General features: G+C 42.1%; 1 long non-coding RNA gene across 1 annotated transcript; it reads right to left on the reverse strand.

Annotated features, from left to right (window-relative positions):
- Positions 1-4,020: 4,020 nt before the first annotated feature.
- LOC117498261 lies at positions 4,021-4,495 on the reverse strand. The gene is made up of 3 exons (XR_004557558.1): positions 4,412-4,495; positions 4,214-4,332; positions 4,021-4,128 (listed from the first exon to the last, which is right to left on the reverse strand). It is a non-coding gene; the product is annotated as an uncharacterized LOC117498261 (long non-coding RNA).
- Positions 4,496-11,017: the final 6,522 nt, after the last annotated feature.

Genomic DNA, 11,017 nt, shown 5'->3' on the forward strand with positions numbered 1-11,017 from the left:
AGAGTGTTGTATAAAACATCCACTTCTGGCATAAGCAACGAAAAAAACTCCAGGAGCTGCATAAATGCTCGGTCCCGCAGTTTCTTTGACAGGCCGTATGCCTCACTTATGGTGACCGCATCCCATCCTGGTTGTGTGCGTATATGGTCCATACACTGAAGAAGTGCTTCTCGGGTCTCCCAAACCGCGTTCACAGTTCTGCTTTTAAAGTTCCATCTCACAGCCGGTGGCCGTGGTATGCGTCTCTGTGTTGCCTCTGCAAGAGCTGCAACACGTTTTGGAGCACCGGAGAAAAAAGTGGAAAAAGCAGTTAGATCTGCAAAAAACACCTTCAGGATGCTCATCCTTGCTGAACACAGTTGCTGCAGGGTCAGGTTCAGTTGGTGGGCGTAGCAGTGAACAAACTGAGCGTTTGGGTACGTCTCCTTCATGACCGTCTGTACCCCGCGCACGTTACCGCTCATGACGGCCGCCCCGTCATAGGTCTGAGCGATTAGCTTTTCTTTCAGCTTCAGGGGTTCAAGAACAGCCTTGATGCTGTTAGAGAGACCTACACCAGTTTTGTCCTTTACTTCCACAAACTCCAAAAAACGCTCTGTAACTGTGAGGTCAGGCATAATGTATCGCAGCACAATCACCATTTGCGATTTACATGAGACATCGGTTGTCTCGTCGGCCTGAACGGCAACAAATGATGTGTTGTCCACTTGCTTGGATATTTCCTCCCTGTACACATCATACATGCAGTCCAAGAGTTCATTCTGTATGGTGCTTGATGTCCCTTTGAAAACGGGCTGAGCTTCGTAGTGCCGTCGAAGCCTGGAATCGCCCTCACACATTGTCTCGAAAATTGACCTGAATATCCCTGGATTCAGAGAGTCCGCCGACTCGTCGTGGCCCCGCAGTGCTGTCTCACATTTCCCACACAGTTTAATACAGGTGATGATCCGACCCAACACGTACCTGTTTTCTTCCACCTTTCTATTATGATCATCAATGCCGCGTCTGTAGGCGCTGTCAATCTGAGCTGCAACATTCACCCTTCCCAGTAATCCCAATTTTACGGCATTTTCCAAGTGACTGTTGCTGCTCTCATGCTTCATTGTCCTCTCCGAAAGATGCTTTAAGTCCTTGTAACCTGTCCTCGACCAAGTACCTTGATCTTCACCAAAAAGCAGGCAAGGAAAGCAAAAGAGGGAATTCTTCTGGATGCTCGCCGTTAGCCATTTCTTTTTAGCAAACCACTCAGCATTAAACCCGCGGTTCACTTTGCCCGCAGTCTGGACCATTTGGAAATCCGGTGGATGGTGGGCACCGAGGCGCTTTACCTCCAGTTTCTCTCCGAGACTAAGTGTCTCAAATGTGTGCTCCAGTAAATGGTCAACTTCATTCATTTTCTTTCCGTTTTTTACTTATTTTTAATCGCTGGTGATGTTAGCTATATGCTGCTCTCTCGTCTTCTCTTCACACTACACGTGACGTTTCGCAGCACTGCACACGTGACATATTTACAGCCAATCAGTTCTGAATAATGTGAGCTGACGTATGGTGGGGATGGCAGCTCTGTGCCCCTTTGGCCTTTTTTTTTTTGCCACACACATTCCATTGAAAAATACTCTGAGCATGCGCAGTGTAGTTTTTACAGTCACCGTTCACTTAAACAGTGAGAGGGAGGGGCAGAATCAGGTTTTGTCCCACATGGCTCAAAACGGCACTGTAGACACTAATTAGAAGAACACAGACTAAAACAGCAATGTACAGACGAATCAGATGATTAAACATGACCTTAAAATATATTTTATATATTTTTTTATTTCTTTTTTTGCATCTTTTTGCATTTTTTGTTTTCATTATGTGTAATACTTTCTGCTGACACTAGGTGGTGCCCCACCTGCCCCTAATGACCAGTCGCCACTGCAAATGCTTAACTGCCTAGGTTGCAACATTCACTTTTTGGTTCCCAAATGTCAGTTTAGTTTACATACATTTTTAACCTACATTACTGTTATAGAAGGAAAAACAACAGGGAAAGTTATATTTCAGAAACAACTTTATTGGAAAAGTGTTTTGAACATTCAAACAGTTATTGTCATTACATTACATTGCATTTAGCTGAGGCTTTTATCCAAAGCGACTTACAATAAGTGCATTCGACCAAGAAGATACAAACTTGAAAAAAACAGAATCATATAAGTACATCAGGTTTCATAGAGCCAAAACATTTCAAGTGCTACTCAACTGGCTTTAGATAAGCCAGTCCTTTGTTAGTATATAAGTGCTTTGTTAGTAATTCTATTGCTCGAAGTGGAGTCGAAACAGATTAGTTTTTAGTCTGCTCCGGAAGATGTGTAGGTTTTCTGCTGTCCTGATTTCAATGGGGAGCTCATTCCACCATTTGCCATGTCAGTATGTTAGATTCCATTCCAAATGATATATAACAGTGGGTGTACAGGTGTGTATGTACATTTCTTTAAATATATATAAAAGTTGCCTTTGAAAACGTAATACTTTAGCTTTAAGTGTGCGATGACAACAGCCTGGACCACATGTGAACATAAACAAGGAATTTGTGTGTTTGTGCGTATGTGTGTGTGTTTATAAAGTGCAGGCTTTGCAGTAATAGTCCAGTGCGATAGAGGGCTGCCCAACACATGTGTGGTACCATTTGGTACAGCCGGTGCACTCAATCTGAAAAGAAACAGAAATAATACATGTTAGAATATGGACAAACATTTTTTAGGTTAACATCACTCATCCAGAGTACGCTTTACAATCACGCTGTTAACATTTAACTAAACAAGCAATGTATAGGTTGGGATCTTATCTGTGGTCCTTTCTGTGTAGATTCCGTGCTCACAAGTTCCTTCCACTGCACCAGTGTTCTCCCATAGTGCAAAGACATGCAAGTCTGGTGAATTAAAGTAAAAATGTTCAATATCTGTTATAGTGTTCACCCGGTGATGTTGAGGTAACCTATCCAGGGTGTATCCCAGTCTTCCAGCCAAATGTTGGTCAGGAAATTAATACAACGTCTTACCCATTGGTCACCCTTGGTCAACCCTGAACTAAGTTCCCCACAGGCCCGACACAGCTGGGATAGGTCATCTGTAAAAAAACAATACCGGCATAAATGTAGTGAAATGCCAAAAAATACAGGATATTTCGGTTTCTCTGGTTTAGTCCTGTATACCGGAATTGTTCACCAGGGACATTGCCATGTCGAACCTCATTGAGGCCACACCCGCCTGGTCAACAGGGTACTGGACCTTCTGGTCCAATAGTATTTGCTCTGAAAGCTAACAAAGTCTGAGATAAGTATCTTCGTATTATTGTTTAATGACAGATTGTTATATATACACATTCATAAATGTTACCTTGCAAATGAATACACCGCATGAAGCTGTGTCCTGCTGTTTGGGATGATCCATGCTGTCGCATGCCCATCTCCCAACAGCTGGGTTTGTCTTGCGGACCAGCAATCTACACAGGGAACACAGATAATGTTTTGGACATACAATCCTTTGTAAGTCAAGAACAGCTGAATGTTCACACAGGACAATCTTATGTTATTCAAGTTAAACAGCAGTAATCAGGAACATTATTTATGTGGCTTTGTGTTGCTCCCTTAATATAATCCCACATCCTGAATGCATGAATTTATCTAAAGACATTACAGCTGATATTTGATTTACCGTGTCAGGTCTTTGCAGCGGCTTATCTGTTCTTTGGTTGCCCCAAATGGGTCCAAGAACAGGGACCTGTTTTCCCTCAGATACATGATCTATGGAAGTGCAACAAATTAAACAAAGTGTCAAGTGTTGAATAAAAAGAAATATCTTGATCCATTAACATTTTTAGATTACTTACAATGAGTAGCCAGTGTGCCCTGTAACAGACGGCTCCAGCTGCCACATGGTGTTTTGTCAGGTCCAACTGAAAAATATTTGTACACACTTAAGTATATAAGTACATACATATGTACATATATACACTTATTTCTAGTCCTACTCTACTCACCTTTCTTAAACCGCCTTTATGTGTTCCCTGCCAGAGGGAAGTCATGAGGTACGAGTCCAAAATCAAAGCCCCAGCTTTTGTACCCACCCATGACAAATAGGCATTGACAATCTATAAATACAACAGATGTTTTTATCCCATTTGATAAAGAATTATCAGTTTGCATATGTACTTTTGTCTTATAAAGTAGGCTTACCTCTCCCTCCAACTGCTGTCCTGGGGCCAAGACCATGAGGTTCTCGCTGTAAACCTTGTATGGGCCATACTTGGCCCACAGCGTCTCCTTCCTCCTCCCTGCCCATATGTCTCGGATTACTGTAAAAAAAAAAGATAACGCATGTTAGTTATTAAGGAAATGCATACTTTGAGGTGTACTTTGTGTCAGTTTACTTACAAGTCTCCACCTCAGAAGATGCTCCTTCTGCCTTACTTGATGGAGCCAGGGTTTGGGAGGATGTCGAGGGTGTGGAGGTGGAGGTGGGTGTGGGTGTGGAGGTGGAGGTGGGTGTGGGCGTGAGTGGACCAGCCAGAGGAGAAGGATCCAACCATTTTTTTCAATTTAGCAGGGATCCTCTCCTCTGGCTGGACATAGTAGCCTCATCCCAATACCCCTCCTCGACTCCTCTCTTCCCCTCCTCCGGGACTTGACCCGGAAATCGATCAAGACACGCCATTTTGAAGGACGTCCCAATAGCTGAAATGCACACGGAGGAGTCGAGGAGGGGTGAGGGAGGAGGGAGGAGGGGTGAGGGAGGAGACGAAAGGGAGGATACACGAGAGCAGACTACGCGGAAGTGTTTTCACTACTGTTGGAGTAGAACACTTTTCTGGTGGCTGAATAGCCCCCCTCTCCGCGCCGTTCGTTGAATGAGGCCGGCCTCTATTAAATCAGAAAGGAATTGAAACCACCGGAATCAAAAGTTATAACAATTATCTGAGTTTACTGGTAGGAAATAGAACAAGTATACAAGTTATACAGAGTACTCCGGACTTCAGATTTGTGATGCGATGCGGATAAAGGTGTCAGGACCATCCACTCATCAAACAAAAAGAAATTGGACTTCAGGTTTGTGATGCGATGCGGACACAGATATCAGGACCAACCAACTGACCAAACCAAAAAGCATTTTTACATACAAAAGCATCAGTATTCATATCCATTTTTGGGGCGGAGATTTGTCGACTCTTCCTTCCCATTTTCCTCCCAAGCGAATTAGAGAGCCCCTGGGGAGGAGCTGTTTAAACTGCTCACCTCCCCCAAGTGTCCTGATTGGCTGGATTCGCTTCTGGTCGAGGTCAATAGTTCTCACCAGGACTTGAAATTCCAAAGTCCCCTAAGGTCAAAAGTCAATTCTTATCTCCGTTTCGAATCTTAACTCTATTCCTTTCCCATGAGTTCTTCACATAAACTATCCTCTTTCAGACATTTAAACTTTTCTTCACCTATTTAACGATGTCTTTAACGACTTAAAAACAACATCTGGCTTTTAGGGGTGATAAGGAGCGATATAATGTTGTCTTTAACGACCTTAATGACGACATCTGCTTTTAGGGGTAAAACAGGCAAGGTTGGTGTGAAACACAGAATCTCTGGATAAGTGAGTTTGAAAGTAAGAATATCCTTTCTATATATAATTACCCAAAACCGTTGTGATTACATAAAAACAGTTCAACCAATACATGTTTACTAAAATACAATTCAAAATAATACATGTTTACTTCAATACAGTGTAGAATCATATCTTTTTACTTCACTACTCGCGTATAAAAGCCCCGCCCCCACCTTCACAGCTGGTCGATTTCAAGAGAGGAAAACGGAGAACTGGAAGAATGAGTGGAAAAGCGTCACATAAATGTCTAAGTGCTCACAGCTCCGTGGGAATTATTATGTGCAATTCATTTCTTAAGGTTATACTAACAATTTAAGTCATGTTTAATGATCTTGAACGTCACTAAAACATAGCTATTAAGAAAGCTATTTCATAAATGGCTAGATCTTGATCAATAACAATTATTTGTTTTGTTTTGTGTTAAAATATTCAGGAGTTAAATTATTTAAAATGCACAGTCCTGAATGTGTGTTTGTGGTGAATGTGGGGATCTACAGGACACACATTTTCAGAGTAAAGGCTTTCACATTATTATAATTATAATTTTATTGAAATGTACATTTTACACCAAAACGGAACACAAAAGCAGGACCAACCATCATACATTGAATTCCTTGACTAACAAGAGAAAGATTCATCATTTAAATACATATTTAACAACAAATGGGCCGGTTCTAAAGGGTTATTCAGTTCAGCCCGATGAGAGGGGATACAGCTGTGCACATGTCATAATTAACAGACGTCGTTTAAGAGTGACGTTTGAGTGAACGAGGACATCCCAATTAATACCTGAGGACTCCTCTGTCCTCGCGTCACCTCCTCGTGTCTCTCGCTCGCATCTTACGGAGGCGGAGCTAAGACGCAAGGAAGGGACGCGAGTGAGGGAAAGGAGGAGTCGAGGAGGGGTATTGAGGGAAAGGAGGAGTCGAGGAGGAGTCGAGGAGGGGTATTGAGGGAAAGGAGGGGTCGAGGAGGGGTATTGAGGGAAAGGAGGAGTCGAGGAGGGGTATTGAGGGAAAGGAGGAGTCGAGGAGGGGTATTGAGACGAGGCTAGTGACAGCGTTAACATGCGGAAATAAGATGTTACCTGTTCAGTCTGGACGGCCTGCAGCCTCACAGTCCTGCTGTCACAACAACACAACACACAACACTCGTGCTGGAAACCGCCCTCCTGCCTTCTTCTTCTTCTTCTTGGAGCATATATCGCCACCTACTGTTGGTTTATTAAATGTTTATACTAAATCCTTGTCCTCAGACCAGTGCTTTTGAGGAATTTGAAGATCAGCTTGTTTGCTTCATTTCTTGATTTACTTTCATATATTGACTTGAAATCCATGTCCTTGACGTTGAGTTGTTCCAGTGCAGTTTTCAGAATGAGTCTTTGTCTGATATAATCCGGGCAGCTAAAAAATACATGATGTATTGTCTCTGGTTGTTGGCAACCATCACAATTGCCATTTGGATGTTTTCCAATCAGATGCAATGATGAGTTTAATCCAGAGTGACCCACTTTTATCCTGCTGTTAATGCTCTGTTCTCTTCTACTACTCCCCCAAGTGCTTCCCGTTCCTACTTCCCTTTGTATCTGGTATAAATGTCTTCCTTTGGTGTTACTGTCCTATAGTTTTTGCCATTGTTGCTTGATAACAACTTTTGTAACAGATTTGACTTCTGCTCTACTGATGGGTACCATAATATCAATCTGGTTTGCTTTCAAACCACATTTTGCCAGTTGATCCACTACCTCATTCCCTCTAATACCCACATGCGCTGGAACCCACACAAATTGAACAACAATTCCCAGATGAACTAACCTAAACATGATGTGTAAAATTTCATGTAAAATATCCTGACGACATTCTGAAGAGAAGTTGTTTATACTCTCCAGAGCTGGAGTCAGAGCAAATGACCACTCGCATTGGCTGTATTTCCTCTACCCACTGAAGTGCTAGTGAGATAGCCATCATCTCTACTGTATATACTGCGATGTGATCACTCGTCCGCTTTCCCACTTTTACTTTTAATTCAGGAACATCAAATGCACAACTAGTTTGACCATTTTCTGGATTTTTGGATCCATCAGTAAATATTTGTATAAAGTGCCCATATTGTTCATGTAGAACAGTATTCACATAAGCCTGTACATTAATTTTGTTTTTCATTGAATGTAACCGTTTCAATAAAGATAAATCTACTATAGGTTGAGGTAGCAACCATGGTGGAACAGCTGATAACAACACCGTCGGACTAATATTCCATTCTTTAACTTTGAATTCTTTACATAGTTCAGAAACACAAACACAAACACTTTCTTTTTTCATTTTGTTACTTTCCCAACTTGTGTGTACAGTTTGTTTAGTAGGGTGAGTATCTTTATGGCCCTGTAGATTTGCCCAGTAATTAACAATTAACTGTTTTCTCCTAAAAAAAAATGGGTATTTCTCCGACCTCTACCTGAAGTGCCGACACTGGTGTAGATCTGACTGCCCCACAGCATATCCTTAGTGCTTGTGCCTGGACTCTATCTAATTTCTGAAGAGAAGAGTACCCCCTCCTGCCTGCTCTCGTGCTCTGGCTTTGGGGCTTTCTTCTTCTTCTTCTCTTCGTTTTTGGCGGATTGCAAACAACTTAAAAGGTGCATACCGCCACCTACTGTACATGAGTATGAATCATCATATCATACCAACTCTTTAACCTATGATCTAATACAAATAAATCAACAAAAAACATGAAATAAATAAAACAAAAATCTATATTCTTTCCTGACCTAATGTTAAATGTTCCTACCCCAGTTTCACTCAAGAAGGTAAACAGTGCCTTTCTGGTAGCTCTCACTCCCTCTCCTTCTGTTCCCAGAACACCAACCCCTCGGCCTCTAAAACTTTAGCCTTTAGTTTTCTCTTTCAGCTTTATAGATGTCACAATGTAACAAGATATGTTCTACATCTTCTTTTACTCCACAGTTCCCACACTTATCACTGTCACTTTTCCCCATGATATACAGCGTACCATTCAAAGCCGTGTGATTTATTCTGAGTCTGGCTGTTTCTTTCTTTATAAATATTAATTGTGATTGTCTTTTGTACTTTGTGATACTCTTTGCCTTTCTGGTCTTCCTCCCACCTTTTCTGCAAGATCTCCATCCCTTTCTTCTTAATGACTGCTTTTCCTTCTCCTTCTCCAAGTTGAACTGGTAATGTGATTTCCTTTTGTCGTGCACTTTTTGCTCATTTATCAGCACACTCGTTCCCTTTCACCCCCTCATGAGCACACTCGTTCCCTTTCACCCCCTCGTGAGCACACTCGTTCCCTTTCACCCCCTCGTGAGCACACTCGTTCCCTTTCACCCCCTCGTGAGCACACTCGTTCCCTTTCACCCCCTCGTGAGCACACTCGTTCCCTTTCACCTCCTCATGAGCACACTCGTTCCCTTTCACCTCCTCATGAGCACACTCGTTCCCTTTCACCCCCTCATGAGCAGGCACCCAGCAGAACTGCAGATCTATGCCGCCTCTGTGAAGTCTTAACAGGCTGTGATTCAGTTCTATGAGTATGTCTTCTCTGGCAGTTGTTGTTGACTGTATGCTTTGTAATATGGATAATGAATCTGTGCACATCACCACCCTATCTGGTCTGACCTCTTCAACCCACTGTAATCCTATTATTACAGCAAGCATTTCTGCTGTGTACACTGATAATTGATCAGACGCTCTTTTGAAATAGATATTTTAAATTCTGGGATGTATATACCAACTCCAACACACTCTTCCTTGTTCTTAGAACCATCTGTGTACATTTGTAGGTAATTGTAGTACTTTTCATTCAGGTACATACTTGTTTTAATTCCCACTTCATTTATTTCCCACTCTTTTTTCCTTTCTTCAATACTCATATCTAGTTTAGCTTCTGGGAAAAGCCATGGGGGAACACGGCTAAATGGCGTTGCTTTGGCAAACGTGATATTCTCCACTCCATATGCCCTCGTTCTCTCCTTACTCGTCCAGCCAAACCCACGTCCCTGGAATTTTGCATATAGGAAGGGAACCGCAAGGCAGATGAGGAGGCTAAGAAAGCAGCACAAAGACAGTGACATGACAATGATCAATATATTTCTGAAAATATGCAACACATTGATCATGACATACTAAAAGACATGCAAACAAATGCACCTGAAAAAGAGAAGATATACTGGAAGAAGAAATTGTGTACACAGAATAAAGAGGGGTTGTGGGAAAGTACAGAAGGCAAATTTGTATTACCAAAAAGCTTATTTCGATATGCAGCTATATGGAGCCATGGGTTGGACCGCGGCTCAACAGTGGGAATGGTGGACATAATACAGAAGATATTCACAGTCTATGGCTTTACAAACTACTCTAAAAAAAAATAGTTTAGCATGTTCTGTGTGTGCACAGTATAACCCTCAGGGACAGTTTAGACCAAAGAGAGGTAAAATACCTGAGCCCAGTATCCATTTCAGCACATTTGCATGGACTTTATTGAAATAAATAAATGTGAGGGAATGAAATATTGTCTAACAATCATTGACATGTACTCAAAATGGATTGAAGTTTTTCCAACTAGAAATCCAGATGCATTGACAGTTGCTAAAGCTTTGACAAATCACATAATCCCACGTTTTGGAATTCCAGAAAAGATCTATAGCGATAATGGCACACACTTCGTAAATAAAGTAATTCCGGATTTGACAGCTGTATTTGGAATACAATTAAAACGACATTGTTCTTATCATCCACAGTCAGCAGGGTTGATAGAAAGAAATAAGGGTACAGTAAAAACTAAACTGAAGAAGATGATGGCCGAGACAGGGAAAACATGGATGAGATGCTTAGCACCAGTGATGCTAAGCATGCACATCCTACCTAGTGCTAGAGGGCTGTCACCTTTTGAAATGTTATATGGAAGACCATATTATCTGCCTGAGTTAAAACCATTTGTAAGAGAGGACGAAAGTATGAGTGAAAACACAGCAGAATATGTGGCAAAAATGTTGAGAAGAAAAGAGATCACAAATGTTCTTGTCCCATCTGCACAGGAAGTACCTGACTCCACACAGACAGTGAAGCCAGGAGAGTGGGTGTTCACCAGAGCGATCAAGAGGAAGAGCTGGCACTCGCCCCTACCAAGTACTCCTGTCTACACCGACTGCAGTTAGAGTGGCGGAGAGACCGTCCTGGATACATCTGACTCATTGTAAAAAGGTACATCAGTTGTCTTCACCTGACTGCGGAGCTGGCTAAACCTAAAAACAGAAGCTCGCCTCTACTGTGGTGAAGTCTGGCTACAAAGGGGGGTGATTCCAATATGGGCACTCGTCTCAAACCAGTGAAGAAACCAACAGAACCCAGTAGAATTTAAAGAGTGGACGT

The sequence above is a fragment of the Trematomus bernacchii genome, unplaced genomic scaffold (assembly GCF_902827165.1).
Source record: "Trematomus bernacchii unplaced genomic scaffold, fTreBer1.1, whole genome shotgun sequence".
NCBI classification, from domain to species: Eukaryota; Metazoa; Chordata; class Actinopteri; order Perciformes; family Nototheniidae; genus Trematomus; species Trematomus bernacchii.